The following is a 15684-nucleotide window of genomic DNA, read 5'->3' as shown; positions in this document are numbered from 1 at the left end:
ATTAGCCACTATTGTTCACCAATTGAAAAATGGTAGTTTATATGTAAATTTTAGTGATTTTTTAGTAGCTAATAAGCCGGGTTTTACTAGCATCCCCACCCCATTTATAAGGTACCGAAACACTGAATTTATGGCATTGTCTTCAACTTTTCATGCTTCATTACCTAGACTCATGAAGATGTCTATCGACCAACTCACATTTTGAAATATCCATGCTTTTTAATTTGAGTTCCTTCCGAATCATGAATATATGGGTTGGAACCACATGCAAACAAGTATCAATCCCCGTCTCCAATGAGTTAACTATTAAGGCTAACATTGTCAATTGTGACAAATTTTACAATTCTCTTGCCCCGAGAAAATGAATTTGTAAATCAACACACATCTCTAGATAGTTATTTGTTAAGGTCAAAAATTTTGGCCCGGTTGGTAGTAATTGGACAAGTTGGACAAGATCCAAGCAAGTTATTTCACTAGGGATCACACACAACTCGAGTACAGTTATGAAATAAAAAAAGTTGTAATAAAATTTGAATTTTATTTTCTTGCAAATTTTGTGTTTTTATTACGATATAATTTAAAGTAAATATAATTTTATTAATGTATATTTTAATTATATTCAATTAATATTCATCAAGATATTAATTTAATAATAAAAAATATTGTTAAGATTTATTTGATTTATTTTTTTATAGTGAAAATTTTTACTTTCCCTTTTTTATATCTACTTCCTTAAAAGTATCAATCACCTCAGCTAGCTAGGAAAAGTTTCACAAACACACTAGCTACACTAAAATATTGAAGGATTGATTGGCATTTTCTGTCCAAAGTCATTAGCTTCACAAGCTCCTTACTTAACTTGAAACATTATGTTTTTTTTCCAACTTTTATCCAAATCCATTGAAATATAACTTCAACATCACAATTATACTAAGGGTACTTTTAAGACATTTTTTTTGTCTTAAGAATTCACTTTTTTATTTCAGTTATTTTACATTAACATTTAATATTAGTTGAATTATCTTAAATATAAAATTTAAGACAAAAATAGTTTGAGACAAAAACGTTTTAATACAAAATATTATATTTAAGACAAAAACAGTTTGAGACAAAAATATTTTAAAACAAAACTTTATATATAAGAAAAAAGAGTTTAAGACAAAACTTTGTATTTAAGACAAAAATAGTTTGAGACAGAAACATTTTATGACAAAACTTTATATTTAAGACAATGGCCTCTTAAGACAATTACAATTAAGACAAAACCCATTTAAGAATATCAACAATTAAGACAAAACCATATCAATTTAAGCCAATATTACCTAACACATGAAAAAGTTACTCTGACAGTTGCCCTAAGTCCACCAACTTGCAGGCTACTGCTGTCTCATGCATATTCTGAGGCTGCTATTTCAATAACCATTCACATTATCTTATATAAAAAGACCAACTTGTTGGGTTCTTGATTTTGTAGGGGTAGCCAACTTTGAAGAAAGCGATAACCTTTCCTTGTAAGATTTCCTCGACATCAATTCCTCTTTTGTCCTTTCAATCTCCATTGACACGATTAGAGACAACTTGTTTTTCGTTGCATTCAGAAAGTTTGCATAGAGAATCCATGAGTTGATAGTGGATAATTATATTTTTAATTTTTTAAAATAGATATTCAAACCACATAAAAATTAATCATATCAATTTCTTTCTTTTATATTATATTAATTAAAATATAACATTTTGAAAAGTTAGAATATTCTTAACTAAATTCTAAGTATTTAATTTAGTGTATATTTTTTTTAAAATTATATTCAAAATTACTTAAAATTAATACATTAAAGATAATTTGATTTCAAGACAATTACAATACATATACCACATTCTAAAAATATAATAAATAAATAGATAAATATTTATTTTTTTGTTGACCTAAGTCACAGGGATTTGAACTTTGAATATCATGCCTTTACATAGTACTTCATAAGAAGGTGTTTCTCAATTGAGTTACACTCCATGACCTACAATTATTTACGTTTTTAAATATGTGAAAAGCTATAAATTACTTCAACTAAAACTTTGATATAAATTTGCATGAAATTAGATACAATAAAATGATAAAGAAAATGAAATATTTTCTCAAAATATATCTATCTATATATATATATATGTATATATATATATATATATATATATATATATATATATATATATATATATATATATATATATATATATATATATATATATATATATATATATATATATATATATATATATATTATGAAAACTATATATGAAGAAATCGAAAAAAGTTAAAATACAAATTCATCAAGTTATTCATTTTAAACCTTCGTTTTTTCTTTCTAAATGGAAAATCATAAATTTGGTTCTTGCACATGTCTTATACTCACATCTTAAAATTCTTTTCACTATTGAAAAAATATATCAGAGAGATAAATAACAATAATTTAATTATATCTTAGATAATTTTAGTATTTAAATTTTTTCTTATTGTAAAATTTTTTTCTACTAATATTGTAAAAAACATATATATACAAAATGAAGTTTATACTTTTTGATATCAATGTATTGTTAGGTATTAAACTTTTGGTAAAGATTTTCATCTAGTAATTAGAAAACCATGAATTCATTATTAAGAAAGTAATTAAGATTAGTAATTTATGTCATTTCAAACTAGGTAATAACGACTATGCAATTTATCCTCCTCACTTAATAGAGATATATATCAATAGATTATGAAGGAGGTTGAAAGAGTCTAGAATAAACTTTAATTTAACCTAAAAATCCATTCTCATGCCAAATGGCCCCCCCTAGATGGCCCATCAATATAGTTCTTTGGTGCATCGTGACTCATTCCATCTCATCGATTTTCTCAATTTGAAACCATGTGATTCCATACTACCCCTCACTTTTTATATTTCATGATTATTAAAATTCATAAGTTTAACATTTATTGAAGTATGTAGATAATCATTCCATACAATTATGCCTTAACATAACCAATATGAAAATGATATGAATGAAAGTAATCTTAGAGAATCAACAACACAATTGGCCTAACTGTTAAATATTCAAATGTCTTGCAATCAGGTGAACTATATGCTTGTATAACAATTTAAAAAGCACACAATTCATACAAACATATCCCCAATTTTCCTATTTGAGTTACTGCCATCGATCACAACTTTGTCATAGATCAAAATAGTTTCACTTGATAGAAATATCAAGTACTCTCATATGCATGCAATGTATGAAGAGTTAAGTTAATTGAAGGAAAGAAAGTTAAGTCTAATATTAGAGGTCAAGTGAGTCAAAGTTAAAAAGTTAATGACTTGTCAAGGAAAGCTAAGTTAAGGAAAAGAAAAATTTTGATTTATGTTAAAGTGAAGTTAGAAAATTCTAGTCAAAGCGTCAAGTCATAGTTTGCACGATGAAAGTAAAGTTAAAGTTTTCGTGATTCCATATTTTTAAAGTTTAGTGCTTATATACTCATGGTTGGGTCATTGTAATGTGAAGTAAGAAGACAAAATAAGAGTAACTCGATGGATGGATATGAGAGAATAATTAATGAATAGAAATTATTTATTCAATTTGAAGTTTGTGTACTTATTTGTCTTGTGTTTTCATGTTTATCTCTACCTCTAAACAATAAATGGTATTGTAGAAAGGTTTAGCAAGGTTTCAATGAAAAAAAAGAGTTAAGAAAGTCATGAGCTATTTCCACTAAGAGCTTTGGCTATTGTGAGTAGCCGATGAATCAATGTTTGCATCCATTGGTCCATAAGTAGAAACTATAGCTCATTGAGAGTTTACAAAGATAGCTATTAAAATATTAGGGTGAGTTCCCTATAAATCCACCACCATATGAAGAGGAAAGAGCTACCACAACTAACCAAAGAAGGAGTCTCCATAGTAAGTTGGAGCCATGAACCTCTATAAGAATATGCATATAATAGCTTAGAAAAGTTGCTAGTAGTTTTTGGGATCCACCCTTAAAGTGAAGGTTAAACTGTTTCCTTTTAAAGATAATCAAGTGTATGCAAAGTTCATTTGTAGAAGGCTAACCAAATAAGCAAAGAAGCCAAAAGACAAAATAAATATGGTAGTCGTGGGTCACAAACAAAGACTGAAGAACGCTAAGAAAATAAATCGAAAGGAAGAGCAAAGGTATTTTGAACAACTCATAGAGGTTCTCGCCACATTTGGAGCATCTAAAAGAAAAGTAGATGAAGTAGAAAAATTAAAGGATGAATGAATTAGGATAAATCTCGTAATACTTCTAAAATTTACTGGTAAATTGTTTATCTTTTGGGAATTGTCAAAATGAAAACTTTTCTTCAATGTAAAGAGTTGATTGAGTATCGATCTAATAACCCATATGATGAAGCATGCGATGCCTTAGTATTGGATCTTATAAAAAATTCATTGGATGAGAAGTACTTATGCATGGTATTAAAAGCTAGATCATCCTAGGAAGCATGGAAGACCGTGGAAGTAGAATTTGGTATAAAGGAAAGTCACATAAAGCAAAAACTTATGTTACACTTTATTGAAGAATCAATAGAAAGTAAATTACATGTTTGAGACTAAATGAGCAAGACTCTAGGAGTCCCACTCAAATGTTGATGATGATCATAAAGATTATAAAAGTGGAACCTATCATGCAAACATGCATATGGATGAAGAAGACACAGAAACAATTACTGAGTGATAAGTTGAAGCCTCTATGTGTGAAGTAGAGAAAGAGCATATAAATTCTCTAGAACCCCACTGTAACATGGATGGTAAAGATGATGGTGAATCCCATTGTTACGAGACACATGTGGATGGTGACTACAAAGTGAGTTGTGAATTAGGAAATCCAACAATAGACCTTGTTGATTATGGTGAAGCTTTTAAAAGAAAAGTGAATAGAATGTGCGGTCTAGTTGGTACGATTGTAGTTGATGATGGCCTATTTCTATCAAAGATTGAGGCATTTAAGTTTGATAATAAAAAATATATTTTTCATATGAAGTAATGGTTTGTAGAGATAGAAATGGATCTCTCATGAATCTAGCAAGAAATTATGTATTTGGTGAAGTTAAAATTGTTAAATACTACATGCATGCTCTGATATATCACCATAAAGTGGATGAAAATTATGTCAATGAAATCATTGGTGTCTTTTTTGAAAAAAGGATTGATTTTGTAAAAATGGAAAGTGCCATGTTTGATGAAGAATTGAAGGTTGAAGCCACTAGTTTAGCAGCAATTTATAAAGAAATAGTTAAAATTAATCATGAAAAAATGCATGATGCTGAAACAATTAATGATTAAGAAGAGGATAAAGTGATTCATGAGTTTTTGATGAGAATTTACACCAACTATATAATAGTGGAAGATAGCCTCAATGTAGTTAAAAAGGCAGAGAAGAAAGAAGAACTAGAGAAACCTCTCACTGCAGAGCATAATGAAGATGTTTTTAACATTAATTTTGAGTGGGCAAGTAGACATGACAATAATCTAGTTATAGTTATAACTAAAAGAGAACATGAATAAAATGATGTAGGAAAGGGTGTGGAACTTTTTGAAGATTAAGAAGAAATCATTCAAACAACCTTTCAACCATGAAGTTAAGAAGAGATTAAATGCTACTATCAAGAAAAATGGCAGAAAGAAGATTAGGAATATGAAGTGGTAGAAGCATGGCAGAGTTCATAGTTTGAAGATGGAGTTATGGTAGTATTCCATGAGTGAACAAATATTTCAAGAGGAAGCTATAGAAGATAGGGTCTGAAAGGCTAAATTATTTTTTAGAAAAAATATAAAAGAAGTCAAAGAAACATTGTAGTATAAACAACTAAAGAATTATAGATGTTTTCTAAATATAGGTGTGCATTGACTTCTTGTTGTTGAATAAAAAATGATTTGGTTAGTGAAACATCTTATCACAATGTTTTTTCCTCTCCATTCTATGTCACTGTAAGTGCTAGATGAGTCTAAACTCCCTTACTGGTTGTTTTCCAACTCAATTAGTATGAATTTCCATTTTCTCTACTTTATAGTTGTTATAAGGCACAAGAGTTGATATTTCTATGACCACTATTTTTTTGGATTTGACCCAACTGGCAGAGAAGGTCTTAAATTCTTTCCTAATGTTTCTGGTGCTTATTTTTCAAACATTTTATCATTTTAACTTGTTAATTTTTTAATAAAATGATGTTATCCTTGCTTCTGTGTTTGCAGTTACATCATGTGCGCAACCAATCACAACACTGAACTTGTTAAGGGACAATAAAGCCAAATTTGACCTTGTGATAAGTGATGTCTATATCCTTGACATGGATGTATTCAAGTTGCTGGAACTTGTGGCACTAGAAACGGACCTTTATGCTATTAGTAAGTGTAGGATTTCATTTGGAAGACATAGAAGTTTGATTTCTTCTATTTTTTTGTTACTTATTTTTTCTGTTAATTCCCTTAAAAGGTTTATGGAAGCTAAAATATGTCATGTACTAATGGAATGATCGAAGCCAATTTCCTTTTGGTAGAACAAGGACTAGAAGTAGTGAAGAAAGGTAGAGGATGCATGCTAACTTGAAATTCAAAAACCTGATAACTATGTACAATAGTTTGACCTTATCTTTTTTAGTTTTGTAACCTTAAGCCCTAGATAAGGAAACAAGTTTCATATAAAGTAGGAATTTCGAAGATACGTTATGTGCTACATGTTCCATGGTATTTTATAACTGAATTGGGGTTGGTACTGGAGTTGGGCGCATTTAGAGAGGATAGCTTTGAATTTCCAATTATTATAAGGAACATGATTTTCCTTCTTTAATTGTCACTTACATTGTACTGGAAGACTACATAATTAATCCTCTTCCCACTCGAATTGGTAGATATTATAGAAAAAATGAGTTTATATTATCTAAGTTGTAAAGACTTGATGACATGGAGGAATTAATCAAAGAACAACCACCCATAAATTGCAATATAATTTTCTTTCCCATGGATATGATTACTATGAACATGGCACTGAAAATGTACGTTGATTTATGGATTCTTATAGTGCGATGTTCTATTAAATTGTTGTCTTTTGTATGATACATTGATGTCAGAAAATGGAAATACAGGTGTTGTGATGAAGGGGATAACTCATGAGTCTTGTGATTACCTGATGAAGCATGTCAGACTTGAAGAAATAAATAATATATGGAAGCATGTTGTGAGAAAATGGGAGGACAATGAACAAGGATCATGACAAATTAGACCATGGAGATGCAAATGAAAAGTTTAGTCATGGAACAAAGGATGGAGAACATGGGTCCAGTGCCAATGATGGAACATATTATAGTTGGAAGCTTAACAACAAGAGCAAAGAAAAAAATGATGATGAGGATGAACCTAATATGGAAAACCCTTTAACTTAAAAAAAAATCCAAGATTTGTTTGATTAGTGCAGTTGCATCAACAATTTGTCAATGTTGTTAATACATTGGGAATAAACAATAAGAAACCTTCCTATTTAGAATTTTAACTTTGAAAATTTATCTTTTCAATGTATGACCATTGACATAACGAGTTACTTGTTACCAGAATGTATTTTTTGGCTACTCATTTCCTCTAGAAGCAATTTCTATTAATTTTAATATGAATGTAGTTGTATGTAAACAAGTATTACATTTACAAGTAAATCACTATTCTTTGGAGGAGAATTTTTCATGATTATCTCTTAATAATAGGATTTTTTCACATGTATTTTGATGTTGATATGATTACTTTGTGGTACAGAAGTCATTCCAAAGAGAATATTGGAGCTTATGAATGTTCAAGGATTGACACGAGAAAATGTCGCAAGCCATCTACAGTTGTAGTTGAGTTTCTACTATATTTTTTACATATCTAAAATCGAGTCATCTTTCATGCTTTTATTTTGGATTTCAATCTATAGATATATTGCATTATTTCCTTTTTTATGATTTCGTTGTTTCTAGAGGTCTCTTTAATCTCTAATTTAAATATGTGTATAACTTAATTAAACAGAGAAATCACACGTGACTCACATATTTGTCTTAATTGATTAACATTAAAACTTATTTTTTGATGGTGTGTATTTTTTTCTTAATAATCTATAGAAATATATATTGTACTTGAAAAGGCTTAGTGCCATGGCTATTCAACAAGGTAGCATGGACAATGAATTTGGAGGAGGCATAGAATCCTTGTTTTCTTCTCTTTGCCAAGTGGATGGAATTGGTGATTTGCAATTTCTTGTTTTATCTGGTCAAGTTTCTGCTCTTGGTCTTAAATCATTGCAAGCAGGGTTTCTCTATAGATTAAATGGTTCAATAAGCTTGGGTTTTCCAGGCCTAAACCCCTCTATAATTCTCCAATATTCCTCTTTTCCATGCCATGGGAAAAGAAAAATAATTGGAAGATCTCAAGGAATTGCACTTGTAAACAATGTAGGGACTACATTTCCTTGTTTATCAACTAGAATTGAACTAGATCAATTATAAAAAAAAAAAAAAAAAAAAAAAAAAAAAAAAAAAAAAAAATTACTAGACTTGGAAATATAATTTCTCATGTGGATGATCCTGAATTATTTCAAACAATGCAATGGTAGATGTCATCTACAATTATTCTTCTTATTGGTCTTGGTGGAGGTAGTAGTGGAAACATCTCAGTGAATTTAACAAATAATGATTTGGTGTTGGAATTGATGCAACATTAGCAACATAAGCATGTAAGAGGTTTGACCACCTTAACCATTGAAAGGACTGTTGGTTAAATATTGGGGGAAAGTGATATTAACATGGTAATCTCTTCTCAACAACCTAATACTAATGTAAATAATGGCAACTGGGGTAATGGTGCAACATTGTCAGGGTTAGCAACAACTAGACATTTAGTGGGTGACCCTCTAAGAAATAGATGTCTAGGTGTGCAAAATTTAACGGAAATCATTTTAAATGCATCGAATGTTGATTGTATGTCAATGGAAGTTTTTTTTTTTTTTTTTTTTTTTTTCCGCCTGTCAGTTCCCTTGTAGGGCGTAACCCTCATCATCGTAACCCAACAAAATATATCTTCATGTCCTCTAATAGTGGAGTGAAAAACAACACTGGGAACACAAGTGAATTGTTGACATCTGAAAATAGAAGACCTAAGCTTCCTATTATTTTTTATAATAATGTTGGCCTTAGATAGGGTATGAATCAAATTAAAACAAGACATGTAAAATCATAATCAATATTTGGGAACTATTTCAAATCCTATATTAAGTACGAAGTTGAGCCAGGCATCTCTTATTAATCATAAAATTGTGAGAAAATATGTTGCTCAACTACAGGGGTAGAACATTGGTTTTTGTGATCCAAATACGAATTTGGATTTCAATCTCCTAGTGAATACAATTCTTCCAAGGATTGGTGGACGATGTGAAAGTGAGTAATCCACTAAAGAGAGTCAAATTAATTTCAGGGAAGGTTATCTGATGGATCATGTAAATATGGAGAATGTGTTTCTTTCAGAAAATGAGATGAGCTTATGAGAATTTTCTTTAAAAGGGTGTCCTCTTGCAAACACTCGTGAGTTGCATTATAACCTGAGGTACAATATAACATTACAATTTGATTGTTACCCTTATTCCATCTTTTATGGTTATATGTTAGCATGTAATAATACAATTTAAAATGAAATTGGTTACAAATTACATGGCTTGCAGTCATAATATCTTTCCTGTTACATTTTTTGTCAATGATTGAGCCCGTGATTACTTTTTTTGGCAAATTTGACTTGCATATTTTTCTTTAATCTAGTTCTTTTTTTTTTTTCTATATCTTTGTTTCTATAAAGTGGTTTTGAAATTTGTAGCTAGGTTGTAAGGAAGTGTCCCTCCCCCACCCCCCCCCCCTCAAATTCACTCCTGAAGCATGCTCCATTCAAGATAGCATCGGGAGCAATGTCACGAATCACCAAAATTTTATAAAAACTATATAAAATCCTATGAAACCCTCAAGTCATAATTATGTAAATAGAGGTAAGCATGAGTTTTTAAAATAAATATACTTATACACTTGATAAGTTGATGACCCAAAGAGTCCTTAACCATTGAAGGAAAGGATTAAAGCTTTAAAAGAGTATTTCATGCTCAACCTTAAACTTCCTCTGCTAGGAGGCATTGCAAAGAGATCTTGTACGTGTATCAATTGATCAATGAATTTCATATATTTCAAGAATTTCTTGAATACTACTCAATAGCTCGACATAAACCTATATGGGAAAAGTGTAATTTTATTCAATAGAGTATACAAGGCAAATGTATGCCTCCTTGTTTAAAACAAAAAGGAAATAATGTAGCCTTGGGAACATTGTCATGTCTAAAGTGATTGATATAGAGTACATACATGTATGAGAATTCCTTTGGTAATGAATGTAATATAAATGGATGAAATAAATGAATTTTCCAATCTCTACTATCAACCTATCAAAATATTCCAGAAAGAGCTTCAAATGCATCCAATATTCAACAATCTAATCAAGAAACTTATATATTGCTTGAGTAGGAAAATAGTGTAAAAAAATAACTAATAATATTACATTAATCAATCGACAACTTAATCCTCCTCCCATTCAATAGTCTGGGTATTCCTTGAAAAATAGATTGGGCCATAGAAGATGTCAATAAACCATGAATATAACCCTTAGATTTGCACCAAGAACCTGACTTGATTGTTGAGATCCTTTTGATGAGCCCCAACAATGTACAATTATTTGGGCTCATTCAACTTCCTAATTTGACTTAATCCACCATTCTCATTTGTTTATTGCATGTTTTTTATTATTTTTATGTTAATAGAGTGAATTTGGTTAGTCATTATGCCAACAAGTCTAATGGGTGCTTTGTGTAGCCTTGTTGGTCAACTTGGAGACAAAATTGAAGGTCTTAATGAGCACTTGGCAGCCAAATTCGTGGGAGAACAAGCTAGAGGATTTGTAGGAAGGTGGCCCCCTCATTTATGGGCCCTTACCTCGAATTCTCCACCATCAGCTTGGAGTTCAAAGGCCACCAAATCAATGAGCACAAGGGCAGCCAAGCAAGTCAAGTAGGACTGCTGTTAACTACAAGTCTTGGGCAGCCAAGTCCCTAACTTTTAGGAGGACTGTTGGGTCCTCAAATTGTATAAATAAGAAGGCTTGGGGCCTCATTTTGGTTAGCTAGTGGTTAGTCATTTTGTAGCTAGTTAGTCATTTTGTTTTAGCCATTAGTTAGCTAGTTTGTAGTTCGATTTTTATGCAATAGATTAGCTTTGCTTTCAGCTCATGTTCAAGTTCTCCTTGTGGACAATTTTGATGTACTTTTCATTTCTTGATTAATAAAGATGGATCCAGCTTTGCACCAGCTCTAAATCTTTCATGGGAGGCTGTAGCTCTTGGGGTTGGGCCCATCTCAAGCGCCCAGTACCTCCCTTGTTTATCTTTTTGTGTTTGCTGCGTTCTTGAAATAAAAATCTGCTCTTTAGATCTTGCTTTGTTATGGTAGTTGGTTTTGATGGGTAACGTAGCTTTTTATGCTTAGAATCGATTGGTAGGAGTTTGTTATGCTTTTAGATCTTTTGGAATGCTCTTTCTCACGTGAAGTACATGGTTCTCTTTCCAAACAAAGCTGCTGTTCATTTATTTCATTGACAATTAGATTAAGTTAGCTAGGACTTGGTTTGTTTGCAAGAATTCATTGATTCGTTTGAATGAGCATTGTTGAGGGCATCTCTATCATCTTCATCACCTCCTCGTTCATCTGAGCCTCGTTCAGATCAGCTCCTCCATCACCAAGTCTGTTCCCTCATCTCCTATCTTCTCTTTTGCCAAGTAACCTTACCTTCTTCTCCATTGTTGTCTCAACTACCTTAAAGCCAAATCAGCCTTCCACATATCATCTCATCACTCCATCCATCAGTTCCTAGGTCACTTCAGACCCCCATCCTACCTCCATAACCATCCATGCATCTTCCATCAACCATCCATCCTCAAAAATGCAATTCGTAAACATCCTGTAGAAGAATTACAGAACATCCTGTAGAAGACTTACAGGACTTTCCTGTAGAAACCCCTGCAGACATCCTGTAGGAGGCCACTCACTCGGTTGCTGAGCCTCTGAACGTGAGGAACCTCTGTGGATGGATGCTAAGGATCCCTAGGGACCTCTCCTAACCTCCCCAACCTTTCCCATGCTTTCCTTCCTTCTCCATCCCATCTGCACAACCAAACCCTAATAAGCACAAAATCACAATCACTCCATCCACTTAAAGAAAAAATACAAAAACATGTCTTTTTAGATGCAAGTAGATTAGATTCATGCATTTTCACTTATTAGAAGTAATGACAGCATTGGTAGAAGTTTTATTCACATTCTTTGCATTGTAGAGGTTAGACTAGTCAAATTAGGGTTTCCTAGGTTTACATGCTTTGATTTGCTTTCAGTTCATTTTCGCCAAGTAGATTAGTTTTCTCTGAACTAGCTTTCGTCCATCATTTAGCAAGCTTCTTCTGAGAGCCTATAGAAGTTGGCTTGAGCCCTAGCGGACTTGTGCCAGCTAACCAAGTGACAGCTGCGACAAGAGCTAGTACTTGTGCATATAGCACCGCCGCTTCCAAGTTTGTACAAACTACCGGGTTGATAAAATTAAGAGACAGGAAGCCCCAGTAGTTGTAGCATTATTGCTACAATACTGGAGCTCACCATCTTTTTGGCGCCGTTGCCGGCGAAGCGGCAGAGTATTGGTGATTGTTGCTATTCTTCTATTTTCTACTACAACCTTCTTCTAAGTAGTTTATTTCATTTCCATTATGCAATTTCATTTATGCAAAAGTAGATTAGCCTTTCTTGCTTTCCTAGATTAGTATTTCTCGCTTTCATAGATTAGCATTTCCTGCTTTCCTAGAATAGCCTTTCAATTCCGCATTTCAATTCTGCAAGCGTAGATTAGTGTTTCAATTTCGCAAGCGTAGCCTAGCATTTCATTCTTGCAATTTCATTTGAGCAAAATAGATTAGTCCTTTCTTGCTTTCCTTTCAATTTCGCAAGATAGTTAGTTGCAGTTCAATCTATTTCATGCTTTGTAGGAGTAGAGATAAGTTAGAAAAATGATTGCACAACACCCCCACTGCTTCACACAGCCAACGTTCTTCTTCGATGGCTGTGATGAAGGGACCCCTGGGTGGACATCAAGACATATCTGAAGAATCTCTAGGGGAGAAGAAGAAGAAACATTCCTCTGAAGCAAATGGCTACAAGTAGAGATGTTGGGAGCAACATCTTGTCCAAAGATGAATTTGAAAATCAGATCAAAGATTTCAAGAGTGATATGAGGCAGTTTCTTGCCATGCAACTGGATACCTTGCGGATCCAGAAGAAGCAAGAGGAAGACAAGAGGGCTTTGGTCATTTTTTGTCCTAGGTGCCTTAAAAAGCATCCTAGGAACGAGTGTCCAATGCACTCCCTAGAAGTGTGTTTCATCTGCGAGGAATACCATCCTACAGATCAGTGCCCTTCCTTGCCCAGAATCAAAGCTACATATCAAAGAGCCAGGAGAGCCACTGAATCACTCTGTTATATGAACCAAAGGAGGCCACATGGACCCATACCCTACCAGCAGGAACTACAAGGGACATCCGAGACCTATTATGACCCTTATCAAGCCACTTTCATGCCTTCTTGGGATCCCCCTGCTCATCCTTCCTAGTCTACACCTCCTCCTTGGTCATATTCTCCTTGTTCCTTCACAGATCCATACTATGCCCAACCAGTTGCTCATTCATTTCACTCTTATGCTCAGCCACAACCTCAGTGGAATGCACCTTATCAGGAGTGGAGGCCCCAGTATAACTCTCATCCCGCTCATTTTCCTCCACCACCTGCTCATCCACAACCATCGCCTCCTCCTCCACCAAGGCAACCCCAAATGCCTACCCAACCACAATGCCATGCATCTCCATCTCAATTTCACACCTCCACTCAGCCACCCGTACCTCCATTTCCAAAACCATGCAATGGAGCAGCTCAACCCAATTGCAAATCTGAGGCACAACATGTACAAATGATTCCTCGTGAGCTCAATGATGTTCACCAAAGCTCAAGAAGAGTGTTGCACAAGAGGGAATCTATTGACAACATTGAAGGACCAAAAGCAAAAGAAGATTCCAAAGAGGAGATCAAAGAACCATGGGTTGCACTTAATGAAGAGAAGACATCAGAATCAGAGATAAAGAAAGATCCCTCATGGTTACCATCAAATCTTCCATGTATTCAAGAGAAAGATCAGCAAAAAGAGGAAGATCAGAAGGTCATGATAGAAGGTGACATGAAGAATGATCCAGATCAGCAAAAGAACCAAGGATATCAAAGCTATATTGAGATATGGTTTCAGAAGATCACTAAGTTGCAGTAGTACTTTCTTCCTCAACTTCGTTTGATCCCTTCAAAGCCAGATCATTTGGTCTCTGAGATCTGGATACTTTTCCAAGCATGCATTTCGAGCCTTCACATCATTTTGTCTCTAATCTCGATGTGCACATGGCTCCATTGGAAGTATTCTTATACTTAAAAATGATTTTGTTTTCAAGTAGGGTAGGGTAGAAAAAAATGAAAAAAAAAGAAAAAAAAAAAGAAATGAAAAAAATGAAAATAAGAGAAAAATAAAAATCTAAGGTGAAAACCCCCTCGGAGGCGCCTTAGATTGGCTCATTGATTGAAAACCTCCATGAGGCGGTCAATGGGTTGGAAAGAAAAGAAAATAAAAGAGAAAAAGATCTTTGAGTGAAAACCTCCCTTGGAGGCGCCCAAGGCAGGCAATTAGGGTGAAAACCTCCATGAGGCGCCCTAGTTGTTTTTCAAAAAAAAAGAGAAAAAAAAAGAAAAAGAAAAATAAAGCTAATCATCATTGAATAATTTTATGTTGCAGCAATGGCATTTCAGGTTGCAAGGCAGGAGGAGCACTCAAATCAAGGTCAAAGGAGTTTTTGTGCCTTCTACAGGAAGTTTCGTATCTTCTACAGGAAGCTTACAAAAAAGCCAAATTGATCTCCAAAGAGGACCTGAAGGCTTGGAATATGTCCATGAGGCCTACACTCATCTATGTTTCCATTCCTCACCCCTTTTCCATCATTTTTTTATGTCATTATGCTTCTTTCCTCAAAACTGTGTCTTCTACAGGAAAGCTCTGAATTTCTACAGGAAACATCCTGTAGAACCTTTGGACGAGCCAAATCCAATTTCAAAAGTGAATCTGATGGTGGGAGCCTATTGGTTAGGCCTGCAAGCACTTGTGTGTCCATCCCTTGCCTTCATCCATCATTTTTTTCACCTCCTTGTGCTTCTCATTGTGCTTCTACAGGATCTTCCTGTAGAAATTGTGGGAAACTAGGCATGCATTTCAAAATGTGGTTTGGCGAGCATGATAGCTTCCTCAAGGGTTCAGAGGTCCTCATGCAGTCTTCCAACTCATCCTCCATCATCTCCACACCTGCATCACAATCAAAATTCATTTTGTCATCCCATGCAAGCACATGCAAAAAGCCTTGAGGCAAAAATCCATAGAACCAAATTTGTTTTTGCCATAACTTGAAAACCATGCATCCTTTTGACAAACCGTTTTATGGGGGATTGTACAAGGTCGATGAAAA

The 15684-nt window shown here is 33.5% G+C and overlaps 1 pseudogene; it reads left to right on the top strand.

Annotated features, from left to right (window-relative positions):
- Positions 1-4792: 4792 nt before the first annotated feature.
- Positions 4793-8519, top strand: LOC149151647 (two-component response regulator ORR21-like; annotated as a pseudogene).
- The last annotated feature ends 7165 nt before the right edge of the window (positions 8520-15684 follow it).

Source organism: Pinus tabuliformis, chromosome 9, assembly GCF_031772625.1.
Source record: "Pinus tabuliformis cultivar Carrire ecotype Pingquan chromosome 9, CPIR1, whole genome shotgun sequence".
Lineage (NCBI taxonomy): Eukaryota > Viridiplantae > Streptophyta > Pinopsida > Pinales > Pinaceae > Pinus > Pinus tabuliformis.
Note: the sequence above shows the minus strand (reverse complement) of the source record. Positions and strands in the feature narration are given on the sequence as shown.